The following is a 15,844-nucleotide window of genomic DNA, read 5'->3' on the forward strand; positions in this document are numbered from 1 at the left end:
GAGAGAAGTGCTTACAGAAGAGTATGTCTTTTGTAAAAATGATGAGAATAATGGATGACCCCGAAGTGATTACAATATGTGTGCATTTTTAATGTGATGTGTGCGCATTTGTGAGAGGTACAACATCTATCTTAAGCTTTTTAAAATTCTATCCCAACAATTTCCTACAAATTGGAACTGTAAAAATTTTGAAGCAATCAAATAAAGAATAAATGTTAGTAACGGAATAACAGAACACAATTTTAGAAATGTATTTTAAATGTTGATAAAGTAATCAAAATACGTACTCTTCCCTTGTGTGAAGGATTGGAGAAGTCGATTCCTGGAGCGATGTACAGAAATCCGCACAGCAAGACCTTCTTGGGTTTCTGAAACATAATGGGAAATAATTTAATCATTTTAAATTAAATCATCATAAAAAATACCTAGAGGTAAATTGCATTGACAACCACTGTGTTGATGATGTTTATTAAATTGTACACAGGGAGTGCAATTAGACAGTATCTTCTGTGTTTAACCATATATGGCAAATCATGAAAAACATTCTTGCCATGGTAATGGTATCATGGCAACATTGCCGTAGTAGCATACAGTATTACAAGGGATATATCATTTATCATCATCTGCATAACTCTTTCAACCTTTGCAGTGTTTGTCGATGTATCCATGATCTCATCACTGACACAATAATATATCGAGGAGCAGAAATAAGAAAATCTAGATCTCTTTAGTTCCAATGAACTGTATAAGAAGATTCTGAACTTTAAAAAGGATTGTACCATTTAACAAAATGGAAGGGTGCCTAAGATAAAAAGTAACAAAAATTAATAATTTACAACTAATTTTGAGAAGCTGTGAAAACCACAAGAGATACAGTAATGAGTACAGAAGGTAACATTTTCTTTCTAAAATAAAAACTAAGGCCAATTTTTTTTTAAAAGTAGTTCCTTGTGCTATTGTTCAATATTTTTCATGCAGCAGATGTCCAGGCCCAAAATAAAATTTTACTTTCATTTGAAATCATCATTATCGGCAGGCGGTAGATTCATAAAACAAGTTTATAATAAAAAGGTCTTACCCGCATGTGGGTTCTGCCGAACTATGTACTAGCGAAGCACCAGTTAACTGTGCCGCTCAACATGATCAAAACTAGGTAATTTATTATCATCAACATAATAATTCAATGGTCTCTCAACGCAAACTAGATAATATACTGGTATGTACTATCTTGTAGTCTATTATGTACCCACCATAGTTCCACGCATTTCAATCATTCTATCTTAAAAATAGATTTTTTTAAATTTGAACTATGTATGAGTATAAAAATCATTTAGTAAACTATCCAATATTTATTCTAAAATAAATATGTAATTAAATTCTAGATTTATGAATAAGCCAGCTACTGGACTTACCATATTATTTTATTTTTTTTTATTATGTTTTCACTGTTTGAAATAAGGAAGCAATGTGAATGTACTGTATACTGACAAGTAAAGAAATCTTGCAAAGTACAGAACTATGAATAAGGTCCAGCTACTTTGGTAATACACTGATTTATTGTTTATCATAATGATGTTGTTTTCACTGTTTTAAATTTCCTATCGTACCCAAGGAAGCAATAATATGAATGTATGCTGATAAATAAAGAAATTTTGCCAAGTACAGAACTTTGTTTATGAGGTCAGCTATTTTAGTCCAAGCAATAAAAAAAAAAGAAGTAGGTTCTCGTCCTAATATTTTGGAAAAAAATGAGAATGAGGACACTTCTTGCGAATGACCCATAGAGGAATTTTACTGATGCCAGATTTTTGTACATTTCGTAAAATAAAGGAAATTAAAAAAAAAAAATGGTTAGGCAGAGAAAGTAGATGCACGAGGGGACGAGAAACTATTAATTTTTTGTATTTGGCCTTATTGATAACATACTAATTTTGTGTTTAACGATTTATCTTCACTATTATTATATAATACCTTGGAAAGCAATATATCATGTACGAATATTCTGATCAATAAAGTAAATTTAGCGAATTAAAAATAACTTTTGTTTAAATGATGAATTACGGTTGGACGATCTATATGTTATTGATGTTCAAGTTTGTTAATGTTTAAAACCTTGTTATTATGTTTACATTATTGTATTGTTGTACCCAGGAAAGCAAATATATCATATACAAACATAAGAAAATCAATAAAGAAACCATGGCAAGGCCACAGATCCATTACTGTACGTTTAAAGATACTTCAAAAAATTCAAATAAAATTTACTACAGCCTATTTAAAAGAGTCAAATAATTATAAATTATTAGCTTCCACCAAGAAACAGAACAAAAAAAAAAGTTTTTACCGATTTACAGACATTTTACTACAAAATCCTTAAATTCATTACCATACCAGCTACTTTAAAGATTTTTGTAGTAAAATGTTTGTAAATTGAGAAAAACAGATTTATTTTTCTGTTTCTTGGTGGAAGCATGAAGGAAAGAAAGCATGGTGGAAGATAATTTATTTCTTGTAAATGAGCTATTTAATTTTCTATTTTTTAGGTATTTTCCTGTATTTTTACACCTTTAAACCGAACAAATTAACTCTAATGATAAAATATAACAAGTATATTAAAAGTGTAGGGGCGATGTTCTGCCCCATATGTTTCTTTTTGCAAGTATTTGGGAATGTATTGAGTATTCGGTATGCAACACATCAGGTAGGGCAAAACATCACTCCCTTTTTATTTTCCTGATGCAAACTCAAATTGAAATTAATATTAAAAGTGACTATTATCCTTCTTAAGAATTTAAGCTATGTAAATGTATGGTATGGTTGTGTTGTTAAATGCTTGTCTTATGAACCAAAGGTGTTGGTTCTAATCCTGTAAATTGTTAGAATTTTTCTCTTCCTCATATTATTGACTGTAGTAGAAAACGATTAAAAATGAATGTGCAGTAAGAATGTATTGTTATTGAAATATAATGTTCACTGCCGGAGTGGGGAAATGGTGGTCGCTTTAAGGCAACTTTTTTTACGATGAACAAATACAGAATTGAATTGGATTTTACTTCACAGCCTACTTAAGATTCTAGGCATCAAGCCTCGCTTTGCCGTACCAGGGACCAACCTACACAAACCTGGCAAAAAGTTCTGATTGTTAAAATTACCTCCATATCCTTATACAATAATTTGACATCATTATCTGTTCTATTAGTATAATGACAACATTTTATATAAAGTATAAGTTATAAAAACAAATCTTTGATTTTTTTTTTTCCTGGATGACTTCCAATATATTGAGGCCCAAAATTGGGCCACCACCCAGATTCCAAATCATCATTTTAAGCTGTGATTTCATTCTGTATTTAGCAAGTCCTATACTTCAAAAATGTAAAATTTTGAATAAAATGTGCACAAACGACACTACCATGAATAATGTAATGTTTGTATACAACAGCTGAATAAATTAGCCTTGACCTTCTTTTAACCTTAAAGTACACTGCCCTTATGTGAATGGATATTATTGTATGTTTGTAGTCATTATAATCCTTAGCTAATTTAAATAATCATTCAAACAATCACTGAAACACTGCCATTAAAAATTTAATGTAGAATCAGCATAGAAGACAGAAATAAAACTGTAATGTCATTATGAATAATGGTTCTTTTAATTTATAATTAATTATTAAATTATTATTTTTTACATTTATTTGTTGCTTATTCACCAGCTATGAATCAGTATCCTACATAAAAAGCTTGATAAATTCTTGAGAATTAAATTCTAATGACATTTCTTTTTAAATCATCCTCAGCTAAAAACACTTTATTTGTTTACTGGATCCGTTTTGACGAAAAAACTACTCTTCAAACTCCGAATCATGTTTTTATTGATTATTTATTTAAAATTTTAAAATAAAACACCTCCAAAACTATACCCATCTCTTTTCCAAAAAAATTCAACAAACATTTTTGAAAGTTTTTTCTTCTTTTATGGAGCTAAAGTTTTTAAAACAAAAAGTACACGTTTAACTTGCCACTTTACCAAGAGATTTCAACAAACAATATTGAAAGTTTAACTTGCCAAATCTAGGTCATGTCAACAGTATAATCTGCCTATCTTTGTTGACCATAAAATATTTGAATGTAAGAATTTTCTGTTGATATTTTTATGTCAACTACTGTCCTCAAAAGACCATAAAATTTGGATCAAAACCACAAAGGAACGCCTCTAACCTAGATATGGTTCACAAAATGACATGGACTACACAACAATGATTTACTATTTCTTTGAATTACTGTCTCTATTTTTAGCTGAAAATTCTCTGAAAGTTGTGGCACCAAGGACCAGTGGTTAACTGTAGAATCAATATAATTACAGTAGTTAATTTGTTTTTGTTTTTCTGTATTTCAATTATTTTTATATGAATGAGGTTTGTTTTGCTATGTAAGTTACTGTAGTCAAAGATATAAAAAAATAAAAATTAAAAGGACACTTTAGAGGGATAATTACCGTAAATGCTCGAATAAGCGCCGCGGCGCTTATAAAATTTTTGGCGGCTTCAGTGTGGCGCATATTCAAGAGTGGCGCTTATTCGAGAACAGCACTTATAAAAAAATATTGGCGTGTTACGTATTTTACTTTTTCCCGTAGTTCAGTAGGCCTACCATAGGTCATATCATCGTAAACAAACGTTCATAAGAAATGCTTGTGTCTTCGTTGTGTTATTTATTCACTTTAACACTGTATACATTGAATTTATAACCTGTCCACCCTTTTGTTCTTACTGTATATATGATCACACTTTTATCTTATTTGTACATTCACCTGAAGAAGCTTGTGGTTTAATAAATTAGTTAGTCTGAAAAGTGCTGTTTGTCCTTCATTTACTGTTTCATTACACACAGGGTAATATTATACACTCTCGATTAAAGTGCCGCACTTATTCGAGAGCGGCACTTATTTGAGAGCAGCGCTTATTCGAGCATTTACGGTATAAATAAAATGACTGTCGGTAGAATATTTTAGTATGATTGGTGTATGCAGATTTGCGATACTTTATTAAATATTCCTTACAGAGGTAAATGACATATGCTGCATACAGAATTTACAGGGGCCTTCATGTACTGTAATTTTGTAGAAATATTTTAATGTGTTTATTTGCTAAGTACAAAAGAGCTCCAAGACAGGTGGGTATTGTCCCACTATTGAGCAAATCCAACCATATAGGCTTAGGCCTACCAGCAATTGAAATTTTCTTGTGACATAATCCTAGATCTACTGTATGGTTAAAGCAAATGGTTTGATATCTTGATAGATGCCAAACCTTTTAATGAATGTGATGAAATTTATGAATATTCATTTATGAATATGATCATTCAGCTAATCTGATTCCACCAACTCGACAACAATTTCATGGTAGAAGTTTACGTAATGGAAGTAATTATCACAGCTTGAATACAAAACCAAAAGATATTCAAATAGTCCCATGCCATAATATTATATTCAATTACTCTTATCTCATAACCATCCTCCCCTTCCCCACCTGTCTCCCTGTCGTTTAAGGTACTGGCTGCACCCCTTTCTTAGAAAAATGAAGTTACTTCACTTAAATCACTTTTTTGTTTTGTTTCTTCAATATTATTAATCTTTTTCAATATTAATCTTTATGGATTTTTTAATATACGTTTTTACATTTTAATGAATTAAACTTTGTAAAAGTTGCAAACAATTTGACCTTTAGCAACAAATTGAAACTTGTTTTTTTAAGTGAATTTATTGAATAATTTATAAAATGATAATAATAATAATAATAATGATAATAATATTATTTTGAAAATAATAAAATAGGAAAGGTTATAATATTTATTCCTAAAACACTGCTTATCTTAGTGGTAGAGTAGCGGGCTCATCTGAGTAATATGCAACTATACATGCTACTCCTGTCGAGCACTTTTTTCTTTTACTGTAATTGTTGGTCGAATAAATAAATGAAATGAATGAAATATAAAACATAATAAAATGAAACAGCCATACAATACAATGTGATTTCAAAAACCTAAATATCTCTAGTGAATAGGTTTGGTTTCCATGGCTATATTCTTCTCACAACAATAGCCTACTATTCTAGAGTCTCTTGTGACAATTTATCAGTCATACGATGCCAATAAGGGTCCGTAAGGGTATAACACTACGCCAGAAGACAAGACAGAGTTGAGTGGGTGTGACTTCATTTCCAGGTCATTGACATTAGGTATATTGGCAGTTTTAAAGTTAAGTCCATTTGCCAAGTTCCCCACACTAGAGATCCGATTGTGGCTAAGTCAGAAAAATCACAACAATCAATCTTGTTTTTTCATCTTAGTGGCTAGACAAATTTTAGAATTCAAGTACATCAAAAAACTGACCACATAATATTCTCAACAAAACATTAGAATATGGTGCTATTATAGAAAGACTCACAACAATACCATTAATATTAAACAACCATGCAAATATATACTTAATACTGTACCTACATCTGTACCACAAGATAAATATTATCATTTGAACAAGTTCCTTAGGATCCGGAAAAATTGGTAATAATGGTCTGTCAATTCACTGTGAACTGAGGCAAACGGCGGTGAAGTAGATGAGTAACAGAACAAAATTGTAAATAGACATTGCATACAACACTAAAAACATGTAAATAATATAAATATAAAATAAAATAAGGTATGGAACATTTTAAAATATTTACAATTGCATTAAAAAAATATGGAATTTAAGAAATATATAACTTCCATCAAAACAAGTATTTTAAAATGAACATGCTTTTGGTCCAAATTTTTAATCTGCTTGTGGAATAACAAAGCAAAATACTATTTGTAGAAACAAAATGATAGTATCATAAGGAAGAGTAAATTGCCCGAAACTCTGATAATGATAACACTATTATTATTAAAATAACATTAACATGGAGAAAAAAAAAACCCCATTACACTATTGTTGGTACTGTGTATGGAAACACTAATTAACAACCAAAGCACCACTAACACTGGTAATGGTATCATTATCAAATAATCCAAGGTTGAACTTGGTAGAAAATAGTAATGTTATATTTATATAGTACATTACACATTGTCCCTACAGTATGTGGTCTACACAGTTATCACTCCACTACCATTATCAACATTTCAATATTTCCAGGATTATCATTATTATGTTAATAACTTTCTCTATAAAGTATAAATTACATGGCTATCAATAGACTGGTGATTAATATTTCATATCTATACAGTAACTGTTGTACTTGATGAAAGAGCAAAAGAACAGTCTCTACTTAACTCATGCCTGTACTATTTTTGCTCCGGGCAAGATTGTACTTTACCTAGCCAAATAAATATTAAATAATAATAATAATAATAATAATAATAATAATAATAATAATAATAATAATAAATATAATATAATAATAATAATAATAATAATAATAATAATAATAAGATTGTACTTTACCTAGCCAAATAAATATTAAATAATAATAATAATAACAACAATAACAATAATAATAATAATAATAATAATAATAATAATAATAACAATAATAATAATAAATATAATATAATAATAATAATAATAAGATTGTACTTTACCTAGCCAAATAAATATTAAATAATAATAACAATAATAATAATAATAAACAATAATAATAGTAATAATAATAATAATAATAATAATATTAACAATAATAATAATAATAACATAATAATAATAATAATAATAATAATAATAATAATTATTATTATTATTATTACTATTAAATTATTATTATTACTATTATCATCATTATCATCATCATTAGTGCTTATATCATTTATTGGAAATCTCTAAAAACAATTTAAATAAACTAAATAAAAAATAAAGTATTAACTGTTGATTACTGTACAGCAGCACAATGTATTCTTATTTTGCTCTCATTCTATTATTTTGTAAATTGATCACTTCCTCCATTATTCATTCTTTAGTGGGAAAAAAACACAAAAACCCCCTTCTCCCAAACCTAAACAACCTTATAATCAATGAGTATCCATGCTCACCATTGCTAATTTTTTAACCCTGAAGCAAAACATGGTTATTTTCATTTAGCCTAAATTATCACCACCAACCACATCTATACAGACAACAATCCTTCCATATCCATGAATACTGTTCAATCAATGTGAGGACATTTTTCTTTCTTGGGTTTAGATAAAGTAGCAAACAACTTTTAGTGAAGAAACAAATGAAAAGGTAAAAATATTTAAACCTATATCACAAAGTTGTTATTTAATTTTGCTTTGAATATTTTAATGGGAGATTATTCCAAGGTTTTAATTACGATCCAATATTAGATAAAAATCCACCAATTTGTATAAACTGCAAGGACATACTTAAATATTGAAATTGAACAAATTTACTTTCTAAAAAGATGACCAAAATACTACACAACAAATACAACAGTACAGTAGATATGATCTGTAGAATACTACCACGCACAATACAGTCATTATTTGTTTTACATTTGACCTAGTAGTTGTCTACAGCAGTAGAAGAGTGCAAGCGATCAACCATCAACAGTGTATTCATTGGGCAGTACATATTCTCCAGTGGAACGCCTGTTTACTCAGTCTGATAGTCAGGCAGCATTTCAGCCCTAAACTGAAGGATAGGCAAATTTAAGACTAGCTGGAATATGTTTTTCTTTCAAACTAAGGTGACTTATCCGACATTTGTATTAATTAAGTGTCAAATATGCAACAAACCAAGAAATAGGATTATCAGCTGACTAAATGTTAGTAAATGAAGTCTTTCTGGCCAACAGCGTTAACAGTCTACCCACATCCATGCCCACCCTTATCCATGCTCCACTTCGATCATTATTCCACCCACATCAAAGCCTCAACATGCCTCGCCGTTGTTCATATCTTACCCATAACGATGACAGCATGTTTCGACAGCCAAATGTGGTGGTGGGGAGGAAGGAGGCTGTCGTCAGGGGACCATGAAATAGCAAACTTATCTTAATACAATTTTATATTAATAATAAAGTACAGTAAATAAGATTTACGTTATCTTGAGAGGTTGTGTAATTGAAAATCCTGGAGCATTGGTCTTGGAGTTATGTTTTCAACACTTCATAAAATTCCTTTCAATTAAAATTTTCTGCAGTTTAGTAGAATATCATATTTCCTTGTACACAGTACTGTTGTAAAGGGATTTCACTAGCACAGAAAATGGATTCTGAAGCTAGCAGCCAGCAAGGAGACTAGATTATAACAGGTGTTCGTATCCCGTGCCGAATAAAGGTTAGAGGACAACATTATTAGGATCAAATATTACATGATTTTCAGGCTGAAGTACATTTGACTAATGCATGTTACAGCTGCATACAGTAGTAATAATGATCTCATATTTTGAGTACAGTAAGCTTCCGATTTATAACACTCCAAATTACAATACATCATTATATTAATTTGCAACTGGGCTCTTAAATAGTCAGGCTCCAGAGAAAAACAATTGTTGACATTTTTAATGTGATCTATTGAATATTTGATGTTCCTCTTTTTATAAAACAACAAGTTCAGCATACTAAATGGTTTTTTTATTCTACAGTATATTATTCCTTTTTTCCTTTCTGTCTTCAATGTGTATTTTAAGGTTTTTCTTATGTCAGCTAGGAAAATAGGTGCGCGGAATCGTAATTGCAGCATATTAGGATTTGGTCAAAGCCTGATTTTCTGCAAAATCTTCGCAGAAATCGACTCTTATTTTCCGAAATGTGCAGATGGATTTCTAGACCAATTTTTTGCGCAGAGGATGAATTCCTTGAGCAGACCTTACTAATCTATACAGTCTAGTACTGTTACTTTCTATTTGTTTCTATTTTTTTCCTTCTATATGTCAGTTGCATTTGTATTTATGTGTATTTTTTTGTAGGGTTACTCATTATAGTAACCATTTCATGGTGAGGAAAATATGTTCTATAATGCGAGCTGGCTATACAGTATGATAACGGTAATGGGTAGAAAAGAGAGTTACAAATCAGTATTTATCACAGCGTTAAGTCTGGTAAACTGCTTTATAATGCTGCTGAAAACTAGCTCAACTTTGAAGTAATACAGTAGCACAAAAAAAGTAAGAATATAGGTCAGTTTAAATATTTTTGATCATTATCTACATATTGTGACATGCTTTAACATCAAACATTGCATTAACAAGCTCATTAGACGTACTGTACACTTAGGCATTTTTAATCAGATGTGCAATATAATAGTAATAATATAGCATGTGCAATAGTACATGTAATAGAACATGTGCAATAGTACATGTAATAGAACATGTGCAATAGTAATCATCATGCATTGACAATATTTATTAACATTGCTAATAAACATCTGTTTGTAAATCCAGTGCTTCACTGTTGAGATTACATTTCCAGCATAAATCTAAAATATCGAAAGTCAAATGCTCAATAAATGATTAACTAGATATAAAGAAAGATTAAGCAATGTACATAGTATGGTTTTCCTATTTTACAGTACTACCATACTTATACAGCATTGTATAATCCCACTACAGTAAACATAAACATATGGGTCGAGTTTGGAGTGTGAATTTGTCAGTACTAGGACAAGAAAATGCAAATAATGTGGTGAGTTGTGTTAAGTCGGCATTTTGCTCTGCTAATTTTCCATTAAAACAGGAAACTATAAAATGGACATTCAATCTGGTATTACTTGATCAATATCTGCATAGCATAGTTGTTATGTTCTTATAATAATAATATAATAATAATTACTTTATTTAAACACGGAAAAACTTGATCACCCAAGGGTGTTTTTCATCAAGGCCGTGCAAGGCCATAAGTGGTAAAATATAAAAATACAAAATACATAACAAAAGTATAGACATTAAAGAATTTGATTAAGTAATAAATGTGATTAAAATGTGAAATTAAATAGTATCTTTAGTTTGTTCCTAAAGGCCAAAATCTGATCAACAAATTATTAAATTTCAATTAAAGAGCCAAGACGGAAGGTTGGTGGATGCAGCGCTTACTTTACAGTATGTCTGTTTGTATGCATTGCATGTTAACAAACATTTACAGTTGTCACTCATATATTGATCTACTGTATGGACTGTTGTGATTTTTTGAAACACAATTTTGCTATTTATATATTGATGTCCAATCTCTAAACAAGATCTACAAATACTTAACTGGCTCCATACAATCCATGGTTTACTTTCCGAGAATGTCATCAATTTACTCAAAACTTAAAACCAGACAATTAAAACTATTCTGTGAAAATGCACAAAGCTCCTATCCATATTAGGCCCAATAAAAAAAATTATTAGTTTATCACCTTCGTGCGCATGCCTTTTATGGTACTGAAAAAAAAAATGTTTGGAAAAAAAAAAATTTGTTTTGAACATTTTTTTTTATTTTTTTAATTTATTTATTTTTTTAATTTATTTTATTAAATAGTTAGTAGATATTGTTTGCATTATCTAAATCATGTTTTACTTTGAATATCAATGCACTAGCAAACAAACCAGGGGTTATATTTGGCTTTAGCAAAATAAAAAATTTAAAAAAAAAGCCTCCCTCCCTCATCACTTTTCCTGCCCAGATAGCGTGATAAACTAATAATATTTTTTATAGGGCCTTAGGCCAACTAAATAAAAATGGAGTTCTGCCATTTAACAGAACATTTTTTTATTTTCGATTCCCATTCAAATCACTTGCGAGATTTTTTTCGCAAGCATTTGGAACGTACTGAGGATTCATTACTATAACACTTCAGCTAGGGCAAACATTAATTACTAAGTATGTTTTACTTTTGTTTTGAACTTCATTGAATTTATGTTGGTTGAGATTTATCACTTAGTACAGTATCCTGGATAGGCCCTAGTTATTTTTAAAATAATATCAGGGAAGAATGAGATACAATGCTTTATTAATTACAATTTCTTTTCAAACATCACAAGAAGAGACAATACAAAAGAAAAATGTATATAGAATATTGAAATTGAATATATTTTCTATATCATTCCTTGAAATATTTTGCTTACACATTTATAAATTGTACACCACAAACTTAAGTGCTGATTTTGATCTAAGGTTCACAGACATGCCAACTAACCCCTTACCAGGCTGCTTATTTTTTGCCAAATGTTAATATTTTGCAAATATTGAAAAATAATTCTTCAAAATTTTAAAAAGATAAAATTTTCAAGACGAAAAAATGAACTTAATGAATAGAGTGTAGCTACAGGATCATCCCCCAAAAAAGAGTGGAAAATTTTGACCTGGGTTGGGATTTTGTTGACACTAAAGTGTTTTCAATTGATGCTCAAATTCCTCCAAATTTCACTCTATTCTCTATTCTATTCTAGTATTTAACCATCTTTATGCAAAGAAAGAAAAAACTTGTGCTTCACTGCGTTTATACTTAACAATACTACTACAGACTTCAAAACAATAAAACATTCATATAATATTTGCGAATCTACATACAGAACAGGCTAAGCAGGCCTAGGCCTTAGTATGACTTCAATATTAACGAGCAGCGTCACTGTGGCTAAAGGCATAGGCCTAGCCTAGCTGTTTAACTTACATTTGACAAGGAAACTGATAAAACCTGATAAAAAAAAAAACAAGATACCGGTAGATAAAATATTCATGGGCTCAACATTATATTAATATATAAAGAAAGGTCTAATCCAAATATAGATTGGTGGTATGCAGACTTCATTTGTCTGGTACCTGCTACTTACCATGTCGTGTGTGACATTTCCTTTAGGGCAAATAGAAAAATTTATTAGATTATCACTCCCGCCAGCATCAAAAATTCGGGAAATATTGATGCGGGAATAAAAAAAAATTTTTTTGCCTCATCAATTATTTCAACAGCATAAAAATAACAATGCAATTTTGTGACTTCAAATACATTTTCTTTAAAAAAACTATAAAATTAACCCAGTTTTTATACAATATTTACTATTACAGACCAAATATAAACACTCCCTCCCTCATCGATAAAAACAAAAGCGAAATAGATTATACTATTACAGACCAAATATAAACACTCCCTCCCTCATCGATAAAAACAAAAGCGAAATAATCTATTGTTCCAATTTAAAAAAATATAAAAAAAACTGCCCTTCCTCCCAATTAAAAAAAAAAATTTAAAAAAAAAAAAACCGCCCTCCCTCATCAATTAAAAAAAAAAAAAAAGAGTGATCTAATAACTTATTCTATGTGCCCGTATTACAAGTTCATGCACGGTATTTGGTAGGCATTCTCCACTGGCAACCTGCGGGCTGTCTCTGGCCCGCGAGTGCATGTTATGGAGGCCGCGAGAACAAGCCGAAAATAATATTATCCGTTAGGCTTGGGCCTAGATTTCTAACCTTAATCGAAAGAACTATCGCAGCAAACAGCAAAGAAAAGAAATTATAACATGCCAACTTTCGGCCTCTGTACTACAAGCGTCTAGACTCTAGCGGCTTGTTATCTTAAAAAGTTTCTAATTGCAGAGTGGGACACCACCTACCAACAAAACCTCACCTCATCAGATCACAATAATTCTCTTAACAATACGAGTATTTTAAAATGTGACATTACATTGTGCACTACTGTTGCTGCTAGGCCTAACCTTACGAACGAGCGACTGGGTAATCTGGATAAATAACCAGCTGGATAAAGAAAGTGTCGGCCTAGCCAGGACTAGGTAGTCCCTACCCTAGGCCTAACAAGCCTAGGCTAGCATCATCTACTACTAGGGCCTAGCCTAGACCAAGCCTAAAACTAAACCAATAAAATTACAAGCATGTCAACAACAATAACTACGGCCCTAACTTACCTCACTATCGTTAGAGTCCAGTGTATGTGCTTCCCGTGTCCTGAAACAATTTTGACATTTTGTCTTGTTAAAAATATTTGGCTGAAAATTTTTACAAGAGGATTTCGAACTCATTAGATTCTTCTCTGCACGATCGGCAAACCCCATGTTGTTAGTGTTTTGGTAGCGGGTGGGTTCTTGATGGTGCAAGTTCGGGCCTTCAATAGGAAACAAACACCCCGGCCACAGAGGACGTCCCTTCTTACGAGGAATACGGCAATCTGTATCCAATGCGGATTATTCAGAACGTAGAGCTGAAATCACACGGTTATACACATTCCAATAAATCCTAGGCTAGTCCAACATTCTTTGAAAACATTTCGTAAACTTCACAGACAAGAATTGATTATCTACCGCCTGGCAACATCTTCCTGTCCTGTCGCGTTTGAAAATCTGGTGGTGGTGGTGTGTGGTTTGGTGACATGACTGACTGCCACATGGTGAGGGCGCTATATTATTTAGTCTTCAATTTCGCCGTCTATTCTCTCATATTTTCAGTATTATTAGAGTAGGAGTAGGTCTATTGTTTATTTATTGTAATTATTGTTTTCTTTATTTTCTATTCAGCCAAACATACAAATATTTACCTATATATTAACAAAGTTTTGGATAGGATTTATATATTGAACTCAAAGTCAATCCAGGCTAGTCATAGAAATAGTACATAGAGTAATTTAATCATAATTAATTAACAAAATTATTTTAAAAAAACAAACTCAATTAAAAATTAAGAAACTAGCTTTTGTTAACAACGTATAATATATAGGATTACAAAAGTACATCTTATTCCTGTATATGCCTAAAGATTCCTATATAGGCCTAAATATTAGTTAGTGCACTTGATCTATACAAAGAATTTACGAGGTTTAAGAGATAACATTATAGAAACGGAAACGAAAACAAAACACAATCCGTTAATAATTGATATAATAATTAGAGAGTTTATTTTAGTATATGGGAATTATTATTATATAGGCATACGAACTTCAAAACGAATGTATAAAGTATATATTAGATCGTGACCATTTATAATAATATAATAATAATAATAATATGCAGAAATTTATAACGCACCAATTCAAAAAACATTATCAAAGGCGCAGTGAACAATTAACCCAATTAAAGCGATTTTGTAAACAAAAAACTTTCAAATTAGTTTTAAATGAGTTTAAATTTGAAGATTAATTAAATAATTTTACTTTACACTAATTACAGGATCAGGCTATACTGATCGCCCTTCGATAAAATATAAGATATAAGTTATATATGAAGTGTGTATATTCATCCAGTACTACAAAATAACATTTTCTTGAATTGATCAAATACAGTACAAATCTATAGGCCCAGTTCAATTAATTTATTCTTGTACGAATGAATGCATATAGCTTTTTATCGTTCGTTGAACTTTCAATAATATAAGCGCCATATACTAATAGGCTATTGTTATTATATAACAATATTATAATATGTATTATTATGCATACAATAATTTTAAAATTAGTTTATACGACCACGGGTGAGCTTTGATAGACCAATTGTAGTATTCACAATGAAACACATAACATTGTCACAGCCCCTATATTGCACTCACTAACAGTGGCGTATCTAGGGATACGGGGAAGTAAACCATAAAAATGCTCACACCCCCCTCACTCCAGTCGCTTTCCCCATTAAAATGTATCAGATAGCCAAAGGGCCCCCGGCCAGTGGCGTATCTTGGGGTGCTGACGAGGGGGGGGGGGGTGGTGTTGGGCTCGATGATCAGTTGAGAGGGCGCTAACTCGCAAAATAATGTCATTTTATATGCTTTTTAACAACTGGACCGTTTGAGGGGGGACGCCTATACACCCCCCACCCTAGATACACCATTTCCTCCCGCCCTAACGTTACTCCATTGCATGCAGCATAAATACGTTACCAGAGTACGAGGTAACAC

The sequence above is a fragment of the Anneissia japonica genome, unplaced genomic scaffold (assembly GCF_011630105.1).
Source record: "Anneissia japonica isolate Jap-2015-1 unplaced genomic scaffold, ASM1163010v1 scaffold108273_len470852_cov203, whole genome shotgun sequence".
Classification (NCBI taxonomy): domain Eukaryota; kingdom Metazoa; phylum Echinodermata; class Crinoidea; order Comatulida; family Comatulidae; genus Anneissia; species Anneissia japonica.